This window comes from Bactrocera neohumeralis, chromosome 4 (genome assembly GCF_024586455.1).
Source record: "Bactrocera neohumeralis isolate Rockhampton chromosome 4, APGP_CSIRO_Bneo_wtdbg2-racon-allhic-juicebox.fasta_v2, whole genome shotgun sequence".
NCBI classification, from domain to species: Eukaryota; Metazoa; Arthropoda; class Insecta; order Diptera; family Tephritidae; genus Bactrocera; species Bactrocera neohumeralis.
The window spans coordinates 36,112,514-36,127,130 of record NC_065921.1 but is presented as its reverse complement, the minus strand read 5'-3'; positions in this window follow the sequence as shown (position 1 = coordinate 36,127,130).

The window sequence follows — 14,617 nt, the reverse complement described above, 5'->3', positions numbered from 1 at the left end:
ATAATAAGAAAAATTGATTTCAAAAGAATACACAAAACCAGCCACAACAATGACAGCATTATCGCCGGAGTCTACAGCTTCGGCACACAATACGTCAGCACCAAAAAAGCAATAACAACGATCGCCTCATTCTTTGTCATAATGCATAATTAAATTTCATTCCCGGTTCATATTAGAATGGGCCAATAAATTAATTTCATTTTAATTCCACTGCAAACGACGGCAGCTCATAATTGTCGAAAAAATGCCATAAAACCATTTTGAGGCAGAGACAATAAAGAAATATGAATTTAGAAATGCTTAATTGCATATTAGTACATGACTGGATGAGCTAAGCTATTCATGGCATGCAACTAAACACTTCGATGAGAATATTTGTACGTATATATGCATGTGTGTGTAGAATATACTACGCTCGAAATAAAATAAATGCTGCACATATGTACGTAGTATATATGCCTATATGTGAATATTTGTGTATATAAGTGAGGAAACGCTGCCATTGATGGGCATGAATCAGCGTACAACCACTTGGAATGACGGACGAAGCGCTGACGCACGCACGCGGGCAACAGCGGTCATGAGGGTGGCAGCAAATTGACAACAAATATCTGACCTTTTCAATTGGCATTGCGTAGCGTTTTGGCGATGAGCATCACGCTTAATGAATGGAAGTTCAAGCAAAGAGTAGAAAAGATCAGTTGACCTTCGTTAGGCGCGTGACAATACAGGGGCACCAAATTGTGCTTTATAGAGCAGAACATAAGAGCTATTGTTGCGCCACAGAGCGATGATAGTAAATGTATTTTTGAACAACATTTATATGTACTTGCTTATATACAAGTGTGAGTATGAATCTAGGTTATAAGAGCTGCTACTGAGGATCAGCGAGTTCAAACGCATTAATCACACTAATTAAATATGCTGGAGCGCGTGCCGATTAGCGCGAACACCATTCTCAATTTTATGGCATTTTCACTTTCTACAAAAGCAGAGTGTTTGTAAAGAGTTAAAACATACCAAATTTGTATGAGTGTGTGTGTGCCTTAATAGCCCCGCCTTTAACTCTATTAATTAATCAACTCAAACACACACATGATTTTGTGTGAGTGTGCGTACTTCCTTTTCGTGTTGTACCCCACTCAGTCCCAATACGCTGGTTGGTGGCTCCCAAGTTCAATCATAATTTTGCAATACCGCAAGACATTAATCAAGCGGGCCGTCGTTTGAGCCCACTCCAAAGTGTGAGGCGTGTCTGCCAACTGTCGGCCACATTTGGTCGACTTGGTTTTCCGCGCAGTTGCGTTGCATCGCTCCGAAAAAAGGCAAACACATTGAATATGAGCAGCGTCTAAGCAACGCTATGCGGTATGCCACATGTGGCAATAAGCAGCCGCACGACAGACACAGTCGGCGTATCAACACATTCCAATGCGCGCGTCCACTCCTTTCAACACTTGATGGAGTGCGAACAGCAGACTTTGGTTTTTGGCAGCAGCAACAAAAGGAACAACGGTATATGGACAAACATGTGTGTGTGTGTGTGTGTATGCCACGTACAAGTACTGCTGAGGACAAGAACAAACACAACAGCAAGCATCGAATTAATTAATTAAAGTTTCCTAAACAAACTGACATTGGCAAACGCACGCAGTCGCTTATTGGTTTGTATGTACTTGTATATTCATGGCACATATGTACATATAATATACAATACTATACAAAGTGTAATAAACATGCAGCATTCATCAACACTGTCATCACTTTTGATATCTCACTAGAAATGTGGATTATTACCGATTTCTTGTCAACCATTAACATTTCGCATAAAGAAGAATATAGACATCAATATGTATGTAGGTGCATACATAAATCAATGATTTTTGCAAGGTCCGCATTAAGATACTATTATAATGAAGAAAAACTTTCGCATTAACCGTTAAAGTTACACTACTTTTTATAAAAAAAAAACTTTTATTTGAGATAGATTGTATTCATTTAAGAGTTATGAATATGAGAAATAGAGTTCCAAATGAGGGCGTCCCTCTGGAGAGATATTCTTGTTTTAAGCTAAGATTAAGATTTCCAAATTTGGCGTGCATTGTTATATAGATGTATCTAAGCCCCTTCAACACAAATTATTCAAAGGGAGTCGAGAAGGCGTCGACGACGAACCACGACTAGGGCGGCCAGGCCGGCAGCGTCAACACGTCAATAAAAGAAATGGAATTTGTGCTTGAAAATCGACGACTAACAGTCAGAGGTCTTACTGGCATTTTAGAAATATCGCAATGATCAGTGTAAACCATTTTGAAAGATCATTTAGACTTAAGAAAAATGAAGCCACTATTGGTTCTAAAATCACTCAGATGAAACCATTCTTTCTGACTACCAGGATATCATAAACGACCTGGAAACAGATGAACAATCGACAGAAAATCGTAGCAAAGGTGAGCCAAAGCCGAAAATCCACGTTAAAGCAGGTCAAAAATCAATGTTATGTTTACAGTTTTCTTCAATTAACGAGATGTGGGGCACTCCGAATTCCTTCCGACCGGCCAAAATGTCAACAAAGAATACTTTTTGAGTGTTATGCGTAATTTGCGCGATGCTATACCTAAACAAGTAAGGAGAACTAAGTTGGGGTGCAATCGAACATTTTAGCCACGGAAATACTTCATGATGTAAAACGCAACCTGAGGATCGAAGTCCAAGCAATTTTAAATATACTATATATAACTCCTATATTGACACACACATAAGGTTTGTTAGAATGGCAGTTGGAGCAGTATCGACTGGGTTTTATCTATATTTCCCATTTTGGTTTTTTAGTATGAGACATGTTAATAGTAACCACATACTATATATCATATCGAGTAAAGTCAGCCGGATGTTCGAAAATCTTGATATTAGTTATATGAAGTATTCGCTCAAACTTCTCTATTTTAGGCACAAAGGTACACAGTTATGAATAAAAAACGCTCCCTCATTGTCACTGAGATAACTCACATATTGTTCGATATATGAGATGAAAACTCACCCCGTAGTTCGATTACCTTTATTATTTTTAGTGGCTTAGGAGATATATACATACATTAAACTCATTAGAAGGCGGGCCACTTCCACTTTTTCAAAATTATTTGCCTTCATGTGCTCTTTGCAACTGCGCCCCCTAAGCCGAGTTAGAGTTTTATATCTTAATTTAGTGCTTAGTTATGGAATTTTATATATTTCCTGCAATGACGATTTGTGGGCGTGGCAATGGTCCGATAACGTCCATCTACGAATTTTTTTTTTTGGTCTAACTCGTATACCAAGTTTGATCAATGCCACAAACATCACAAATCTATCAATTGATTTCAAACTCTCCAACACAAATTTTTATGTTATGTATGTATGTATATTAAAGGGCCCTGGAGTGAACCTCAGCAGCATAGACAACTGTTTTACATACATACATACATACATACGTATGACATGTCTACTAAATACTCGGCATTTTGATGAATTTCTATTTGTACCACCGTTATGTATGCGTGTGCCTATTTATATTATTCCTGTTAATTGCATTACTTTTATAATAGGCACAAATTGCTCGCTTCAAGACAACCCAAAACCCCAAAAGGCAGCCCTTTCACAGTTTTCCCAGCACCCAGCACTTCAACAGATGCCGCAGTTTTCCATTATATGCCAGCAATTAAACGCTATAATTTAAGTTATTGAAATATTTATTTAATGCTTACAGAAATATTAACACATACACATTGGGAATATGTATAAACTTGTATATATGTGTGCATTAGTTAAACATGCATTGAATGAATTTGTGTATTCGTGAAGTTTGTGTGAGTACTTGCTGTAGGCTTAATTAAATTTTGTAAAGTATTTCACTGTGGTCTTACATGAACATTGTGCATATTTATTCTTGTAGCAAAGGGTCGCCTCCTCGCATTGACATAGCGACCGATCGACCGATTGAACCCCTTCTTGTTGCCTTTCAGCGCGCATTCGCTTGACGCCCGGAATTAAGTGCCTGCCAAAAGGTTAACTGGAAATTAGTCACAAACGCCATACTGCACACGATATATGTGTATGTATGAATATAGAGACTTAACAGGGGAATAAATACATATACATGTGTACAAAAATATAAACATTTGCGTGGCCTCATCGTCTACGAGTATATGGCACTTTAAAACTCATTGAATGACTAAACGCTTTCGTAAGTGAGTTTCAAACAAATTTTTATCATTTTATCATTTGGTTAGTGTTAATTAGTGACGAAACCATGGGCTAATGGATGTACATATGTATGTAGATATTGTATAATGTCAGTTTCAGTGAGTGAATAGACATGACCATTCAGACAAATTGTAATGCATTTTTAAGTGTCTTTAGTTGATGGTTTCAGTGACCATTTTAGAAAGTTCTGAATACGCTGAGTTACATCAGCAATTGCATTGCGTATTTTTAGAATATTTTCTAACTTTGATTCATTTATTAAGGCAGCATTATTGATAGTTGCAAATGTGGGGTAGTCGAAAAAGCCTTTTCGTATTTTGTCAATAGATGTCGTTGCAGTCGTAGTCGTATATCTCCAGTGCTACCAATCACATTGTGTGATACATTTATAGTCGACCTATCGTTGAAAAAGTCGATGAAGTTATGAAAAAGATTGACCAGGACCAGCCAGGACGTCGCTTAGGAACTTAACATTCATCATCGAATGGTTTTGAGCCATTTAAAAAAAGCTGGCACAAAAATAAGCTCGATGTTTGGGTACCACATGAATTGTCTGTTAAAAATTTAATGGACCCAATTAACATCTGCGATTCCTTGCTGAAACGAAATGAAATCGAACCATTTCTGAAGCGGATGATAACAGGAGACGAAAAGTGGATCAAATACGACAATAATGTGCGAAAGAGATCATGGTTCAAGCGTGGTGAAGCTCAAAAAGTGGTCGCAAAGCCAAGATTGACGCCTCGAAAGGTTATGGTGAGTGTTTGGTGGGATTGGAAAGGAATCATCTACTATGAGCTGGTCCCGCCTGATCGCACGATTGATTCTACATTTTACTGTCAACAACTGATGAGATTAAAGCGAGCATCGAAAAAAATCGTCCAGAACTGATCAGCAGAAAGGGCTTCGTCTTCAATCAGGACAACTCTAAACCACACACATTTTTGATGACTTAGCAAAAACTGATCGCTCCTAGCGAACACGGTATTGTCTAAGGCTCGGACTCGTCTAGACAGGCTTCTGACTTAGCCGATTGGTCTCTTGTTTCGTTTCCGAAAATGTTCCTATGACCGGGAACCCACATTATGAATAAGTCGAGTTGACCTGCCAGTGGGCTCAAAGCCATCCTTGATTTGTTTACTACCGTCTGGCTGTCTATATAAATGATTACCTCCTATGTTATCATGAAGTTATACAATAGAACTTCACAGGCATTTTCTATGCTCAGTACTTCTGCTTGGAAGATGCTAGCTGAGTTAGGTAGATGGTAAGATAAGGAGATATCAAGATCTTCGGAGTATATCCCTGTATCCCTGCACAGCAATCCATTTTCGACCCGTCGTCTAGAGGGTATTCTCACCTCGAAGCCCCTATTGAAGTCCAACCTTGGGAGGATATAGTGTGACGGGGATAGAGGAATTGTAGTACCACCGAGTGAGGGAAGTTGAAAGTTGCCGAAGAACATACACGAGTAAATCAGTGTGTAGAGGACGATATACAAACCGAACGCTGTCGATCATTTCAATCATTAAAGCATAAGTATGCATCATTTCTGCTGATGCGAACATTCATAAAAAAATCAGGTATAAGCTGATCGCTAGTGATTCAAAGTTGTTCTCTATCGCTGATTTTAAGACCAACAGTTCGCTTCGTGTACATGAAAAGGATTATGTCCGCATTTCTATAAAATACCTCACAGATTGACCAATATTTTCGATAAAAAGTTCGTATTTAGAATTTTGACCCACATATTCGCTTTATGGAGCCTTAAATAATTTTGGTCGGATTTTTGTAATTTTTGGTCATAAGGTGGCCTACTTTAAGAGAGCACTCATTCTCACTCTTCGGGCAAATTTGTATCCTGATACATTCCTCCGTGCTTGATTTGCATTCTTCAAAGTAAAAGATCAGATGAAATTTGAAATTGTGTTATATAAGAAAAAGATGTGGTTGCGGTCCGATTTTGCTCGTTTTCGCATTGAAAGATAGGAATGTCAAGATAAGAACATGTACCAAATCGATTCAGTCGGCATCGGTCGAGTAGGTTCTGAGATATGGGTCTTCACAGAAATGTGGGCGATGCCGATCACTTGATTTCATCCATTTTTACAGTATCGGTTAGGGGATTAGTTTTAAGCGAATTTGGATATCGTACCTTAAGCGATTTAGGGGATATACATATATCAAACTTCGCAGCCACGCCACTCCCATCCATCGATCTACTGCGATCCCCTTTGCCAAATTACAGTTTCATATCTTAATTTAGTGCTTAGTTATGACACTTTATAGATTATTGTGTAATGACGTTGTATAGGCGTGACAGTGGTCCGATTATGCCCACCTACGAACTCATTCTCACTTTTTTCGCAAGGAACACGTGTCATTAAGATATCTCAATTTTCACTCAAGTTATCCTTTACGTAGACGGATGGGCGGACAGAGAGACAGTCACTTGTATTTCAACTTTTTTCATCATCGTGATCATTTACCTGTACATATATAACCCTATAACTGATTCGATTATATTTAGGTGATACAAACAACATTTGCAAGACTATACAAATATTTATGATCTGCACATTTCTCTTTCTATCCGTCTACCGAACTTAGCTATATCTTCTATTTTCGAAGCGGAAGTACTGGGCAAAGAGAAGACCCGGAACTACGAGGGGATACATAAAGCATGGATAGCCAGGCGGCTGTCCTGGCCTTGTCGTCGCCCATGATTAATTCCAGCATAGTCCTTGACTGCAAGAAGGCACTGAGCTCACTAGAAGACAAGCTCCACTTAGACCTGATCTGGGTTTCCGGCAACAGGAATATTTTCGGCAACAAAAAAGCAGACGAATTGGCAAAGGCAGGAGCTTTCCTAAACGAATCCGAGGCAGAGCTAATACCAAACTCACTATTATCGGTCAGGAAAAAGCTCAATATACAATTTCAACAGGTTACCAAAAACAGATGGAAAAATATAACAAAATGCAATATAACTAAACAGTTATGGCCAATATATGACAAGAAAACAACTAACGACTTATTAAATAGGAAATGTATCTACAGACTAACCGCTACCAGAACAGGACATTGGCCATTTTGAGAACAAGCGACCAAAATGGGCATGGCCTACAACAACAATAAGGAATAAGGAAACAGTTTTCCACTTTCTCTGTGCATGCCCAGCCCTATCGCAGATCCGACACAGAACACTTGGAATTCATCAAGCATCAAATCTTGAATGGTTGTTTACAAAAAGCATATCAGATATTAGTAGCTTCATCGAAACAAAAACCACAAAATAGTTTGAAAGAGAAGGTGAAATGTGACAGCAATTACAAAAAGATCTACGACTAGTGCATCAAAATGCCACAGCTAGTGCTAATTGAGCCCGAAATACAACAGGGCAGCACTCCTACCTAGGAATATTTAAGCACAACTTTCGACTAACTAGACACTAAAAAAGATAATTTCTCTGCTTTAAGATAACATTAACACTTTTAAAGGGACAATTTAACGTAAACTATGGTTCTAAATAAATGAAAAATCCTGACCATTCCTCAATCGAAGCGTTCGATTAAATTAAATATTTTTTTTTATATGAAATACTTAATACTCTCATTTCGTGTGTTCTTTTATCTGCAAAAAGTTGAAGCGTGCACGAAAGCAAAGTTGGTCATGTCCGCTCTTGAGGTCTTCGACAAAACGATCTCCCGAAAGGCAAATGATATACACAAGATTTTTGCCAATAGCAGATTCTGTCTGTCCGGCCTAGTTCTGTAAACGATTATAACAACATTATAACATTAACTCTAACTGTACCTAGAATATGAAAAAGAAAAAACGTTGGTCTCGGTTGCACCGAAACTGGAATTCCCTTCACAAATTAAAGTTTCAGTATGGCACCTATGTATATAATATAGTAGACCGTTCTGAACAAATTGTTCGAAAATTGTTCCATCGCCTTGGACAAAAACGTTTGACAAATTTCAAATGTCACTTCAAGTATAAAACTTTTCCTTACAAGAACTTCATCTTGGTCGTTCAGTTTATATAGCTCTCTATGTTATATCTAGTGGTGTGACATCGGCAGCTCCTACAACGAGCAACTCCTAGGGTTTCTCCCCAAAATGTGGATAATTTCAGAGCGATATTTCAAAAGTGCGGGAATATTTTTGTGTATATAGAGACAAGCGAACAGACGAACGTGGCTAAATCGGCTCAGCTCATCTTGTTGATTATTTACATACAGTATATATGTATATAATGTATTGAGGCACCCACGTTTCCTTCGGAGTTTTACAAGCTTCGGGGCAAACAGTTTGTCTCAAAATTTATAAATTTTTTGCTTAAAACTTCCATTTATTTGGCAAGCGCCAAGTTCATATATACATATGTACATATTTGTATATAGTCATCCAACAGCAAATCTTATGTGTAATTAATTTCTCATTCAATGAACCCAGCGTAACAGACCACAACGTCACATTAGCAACAATAACAGTGACAATGCTTTGAAAGCAGGAATTGTAATTACTCCAATATGTTGTTGATACCGTTAAATAATGGTGTTATTGTAATTTACACAGCATTAAATGCACATCTAAATATACGTACTTAGGTATTTCCATATATATAAATAGATTTGTACGTATGTGCCAACCGTGTGGGGCACCAGAACTTGTGGGTAATCACGCCAACACTGAAAACAATAACAACGTCAATAAACCATAGAAATTCAATAACCGATAATTCGATTAATTGATTTATTAACACTCGCTTACAATAACAACACGCAAACATATGTACGGAATCCATCACGCACATTTCGGAAAACGTAGACCCTCATTTAGAAAGAAGCGGGGACGCTTGCGTGCTGCAATATTGCATTGTTGTTGGGCAATCCCAAAAGTGTTACCGACTACTAAGTTACATACATATACTATATATTATACACACATACATATACATACGTATGAATATACCTATGTGTTTTTTCGCTTGGCGCTACACGCCCCACATGGCAACAAGGGGAAATGCTCAAGTGTGACTACCGTTGCGTTGCATTGCAATGTCTCATTACATTATAGCCTGATTGACAAGGGAAAACGCTAAGCTTCAATTAAGGAAGAAAACAATTGTTTGGCACAAGGCAGCTTGAATTCTGCTGAGAATTGCTAGAATAGTTTTGCGCTACCGAAGAAGACAAGATTTTAATTACTTGAATTAATCGGGTATGAGAAAGTGCGCAAGAAAAGAAGAGAATTATTACAATTAGAGTAAAGACGGATTTCTTCGACCACGACCAGTTGAAAATATATTCCCTCCAATTCGATGAAGTATTACTAGCTGAGCGAAGATTTTTATACTCTCGCAACAATGTTGCTAAGGAGAGTATTATATTTTTGTTCACATAACGGTTGTTTGTAAGTCCTAAAACTAAAAGAGTCAGATATAGGGTTATATATACCAAAGTGATCAGGGCGACGAGTAGAGTCGAAATCCGGATGTCTGTCTGTCCGTCCGTCTGTCCGTGCAAGCTGTAACTTGAGTAAAAATTGAGATATCATGATGAAACTTGGTACACATATTTCTTGGCTCCATAAGAAGGTTAAGTTCGAAGATGGGCAAAATCGGCCCACTGCCACGCCCACAAAATGGCGGAAACCGAAAACCTATAAAGTGTCATAACTAAGCCATAAATAAAGATATTAAAGTGAAATTTGGCACAAAGGATTGCATTAGGGAGGGACATATTTGGAAGTAATTTTTTTGGAAAAGTGGGCGTGGCCCCGCCCCCTACTAAGTTTTTTGTACATATCTCGGAAACTATTATAGCTATGTCAACCAAACTCTACAGAGTCGTTTTCTTCAGGTATTTCCATATACAGTTCAAAAATGGAAGAAATCGGATAACCACGCCCACCTCCCATACAAAGGTTATGTTGAAAATCACTAAAAGTGCGTTAACCGACGAAAAGAAACACTAAATTTTACGGAAGAAGTGGCAGAAGGAAGCTGCACCTAGGCTTTTATTAAAAATTGAAAATGGGCGTGGCGCCGCCCACTTATGGACCAAGAACCATATCTCAGGAGCTACTAGACCGATTTCAATGAAATTCGGTATATAATGTTTTCTTAACACCCTGATGACATGTACGAAATATGGCTGAAATCGGTTCACAACCACGCCTTCTTCCAGTATAAAGCTATTTTGAATTCCATCTGATGCCTTCTTTGTATAATACGAGTATATATGTACTTTAGGAACCAGTGATGATAGCGGAATAAAACTTTACAAAAATACGGTATTTGAAAAATATGTAAATGACGTTTATGAAATCTGATTATCACTTTACCATGCGAGAGTATAAAATGTTCGGTGACACCCGAACTTAGCCCTTCCTTACTTGTTTTATTTTGAAAAAAGTCAAATTCATTAAAAAGGAAAAAAGAGGAAAAAAATGTGATGCCTTATACCCTTATCTTATAGAATTAAGTGAGAATTTCATTACTACATTTTGTTGTTGGAAAATATGCTTTTTGAGTTATCGATATTTTTGGTAACAAAGGCAGTAAGAGATTTTGAGGTTCTAAAAATAATTCAAATTTGTCGAATAGTTCCTGAGATAAGAGACTTCACGCCTATTTTTCACTCCTGATTCGCTTCATCGTTACTGTAAAGTTTAATAATTCTGACTTTTTGAAACGAGTTTTGTAGTTTTCAGTGTAGTTTTGTGCGTGATACCGTCCAACTTTTTGAAATCACATACATATATATGCTACTCCCCACTATGATTTTTTTTACCAAGCTTAAGTTCTGTAGTTGAATGTTTTCCCATTTGCAACACCATCTTCCTCAGTTCCCAAAATACCAAGAAACAAATGTGCCAAATTTTATAGTCAGGTCAGATGGATGGATGGGCAGATTAATGTCCTGACATTATGTTACAAACAATAGTTAGGTGAGCAAAACGAGATGTTCAAATATATATAGATTTGTTGAATAAAACAAAAATTACATGTTGCAAAAGTACCTATGAAGATTGGTATGTATTTAAACACAAAATTAATGGTTATCTTTATACCTGTATTCTCACAACTTGTTCCTACAGAGTATAAGCTGTGTTCACCTAAAAGTAAATTGAAAAGCTTAAACCTAATCGAGATAGATATAGAATTATAAATATATAATCAGGATGACAAGACGAGTTGAAATCCAGGTTAACATGGCCGCCCTCCGTAATAAGTTTAATATAAATTCATATATTTAAAACCACTAAAGCTATATTATGTACTCGTAGTTATTATGTTATGGAGTAACACCAAATACCCATATACATTCTACTGTGGTGTAGTAAGACTTTTTAGTTTAAATCAAAATAATCATTAGTGTTAAGTATACGCTTGCCTTACTGAAGTACATAAAGTGCACTCGACGTTTTTTACGATGAGTGAAATTATTCAGGATGGAGGATGGGGTCATGTGTAGAAGTTCACGCAAGTGAGGAAAGTTCTCTGATCGCCATTCACTTAGGAGTGGCCAGAAACGATTCTTTTACATGTGGCTCAAGCAACTCACGACTTCCGGTGCTAAAGTGAGAGGGCGAAACATCACCTACATAGGGTTGTGCGCTGGATTTGGGACACACCCCCAATGAAAGGAAACAACAAGCCTCGGATGAGTGACCCCCCTTTTGATGACGATCATGTAAAACGAAATAAGAACTACGAAATGAGGGCATGCACCTGGAATGTCCGTTCTCTTAATTGGGAAGGTGCTGCTGCCCAGCTGGTTGATGTCCTCGTTAGAGTGAAGGCTGACATCACCGCCGTCGAAGAAATGCGATGGACGGGACAAGGACAGACACGAGTAGGTCCTTGTGGCATTTACTACAGTGGCCATATAAAGGAGCGCAAGTTTGGTGTGGGATTCGTGGTTGGAGAGAGACTCCGTCGCCGAGTACTATCATTCACTCCGGTGAATGAACGTCTAGCCACAATCCGCATCAAAGCGAGGTTCTTCAACATATCGCTGATTTTCACCCACGCCCCGACGGAAGAGAAGAACGATGTGACCAAAGATGCCTTCTATGAGCGCTTGGAGCACACCTATGAGAGCTGCCCCCGCCACGATGTCAAAATCGTGCTTGGCGATTTTAACGCAAGGGTGGGCAAAGAAAGTATCTTTGGCACGACGGTCGGTAAATTCAGCCTCCACGAGGAAACATCCCCAAATGGGTTGAGGCTGATCGACTTCGCCGGGACCCGAAATATATTTATCTGTAGTACTAGATTCCAGCATAAGAAGATTCATCAAGCCACCTGGCTGCCTCCGGATCGAAAAACCAGCAACCAGATCGATTATGTTGTGATGGATGGTGTGCGTGCTCTCCGAGGTCCAAACATCGACTCGGACCACTATCTTGTTGCAGCCAAGGTCCGCACCCGCCTATGTGCAGCAAAAAACGCACGTCAACAAACACAAGGAAGGTTCGACGTCGTCGATTTTCTACTCGACTTGCACACCTGCTCTCTGAGAGTACTCGTCAACAACTCGGTATAAGGGAACTGTGGGACGGCATTTCAAGCTCCTTACGTACAGCTGCAACCGAAATAATTGTTTTTTGGAAAATGCAAAAGAACAGCTAGTACGACGAGGAACGTTACGATCGACCACAACACGTGCGGGATGGGATAGATACCGAGAAATGCTCGAAAATTCTACGAAAAGATGGGGCAACTAACAGAAGGCTTTAAGACCGGAGTATACTCTTGTAGAACCCCCAAAGGTCGATGGAGCAGACGTTCCATTGCCTGACCATGAAGAAGTTCGAATGGCAATTACCCGTCTGAAGAACAACAAAGCAGCGGGGCCGACGGATTACCGGCCGAGCTATTCAAACACGGCGGCGAAGAACTGATAAGGAGCATGCATCAGCTTCTTTGCAAAATATGGTCGGACGAAAGCATGCCCCATGATTGGAATTTAAGTGTGCTCTGCCCAATCCACAAAAAAGGAGACCCCACAATCTGCGCCAACTACCGTGGGATAAGCCTCCTTAACATCGCGTATAAAGTTCTATCGAGCGGATTGTGCGAAAGATGAAAGCCCACCGTCAAAAAACTGATTGGACCTTATCAGTGTGGCTTTAGGCCTGGAAAATCAACAACCGACCAGATATTCACCATGCGCCAAATTTTGGAAATGACCCGTGAAAGGATAATCGACACACTTCACCTCTTCGCCGATTTCAAAGCTGCTTTTGTTTTTTTTTTTTATTAAGTTAACTACATATTATGTATCTATTGAATCCTTCCTACTTAAGAGCCTAACAATAAGTTTGCGAATCTTAAACTACTCACTTAATTTACACCCTACATGGGTGATTATTTTTTAAACTGGGCCTAAAATATATTACGTCTGGGCTGGTAAGTCCTTTCTACGTAATCTTGAGCTCCTGTTCACATGCAATAACGATCTTGCTAGTTGGTTTGGGTGAACCGAAAGTTTCAATGCATATTTCGCGCTTCGTTGCTCTATTTTAGTTCGTACGTCTGGAATTCTTAAGTCGCGTTGGATGTTCTCATTTCGGATATACTACGGTGCTCCGGTGATTATACCAAGAATTTTTGAATGCGCACGACGAAGAATTTCGATGTTGCTGCTACTCGCGTTGCCCCACAGCTCACACCTATAGGTCCAGATTGGTTTTAAAACTGTGTTGTATATAATGACTTTATACTCCAGACTCAGGGCTCAGCGAGAGTTAATAAGCCAGTGCAAAGAACCTGCCTTAACTTAAGGTAAGTCTTTTTAGCCTCTATATAGTTTCGCCAAGTGAGTCGCTTATCCAGATGGACCCCTAGGTAAGTAACATGATTGCTTTGTGGTATTTTTATGTTGTTCAGTGTCAACGGCGAACAGCTGCTCTTGTTTATGGTAAATGTAACGTGCTTACATTTTTTCTGGTTAACCTTTATTCCCAGTTTGCGAGCCAGTTGGCCATAGCTTCAATATGATTTCCTAGGAGCGCATTTGCATGAATTGGGCACTTGGAGCGGCTGATTATTCCAGTCTCATCGGCAAGAGTAGACATAGTCAAACGGTCGTTTACAGGGATATCTGAAGTGTATAAAACATATAACATTGAGCCAAGAACACTGCCTTGTGGTACACCAGCTTCAATCGTTTGGGCTTCAGATGTAGTGGTGTTACATCGAACTACAAAATTTCGATCATAGAGGTAGGACTTAAACAGTTCGTGGGTGTTTTGCGGGAGTAGCATTTTTATTTTGTGCATAAGACCATCTAACCATACTCGATCAAAAGCCTGCGCGACATCAAGAAATATTGCAGATCAATATTCCCGTTTTACAA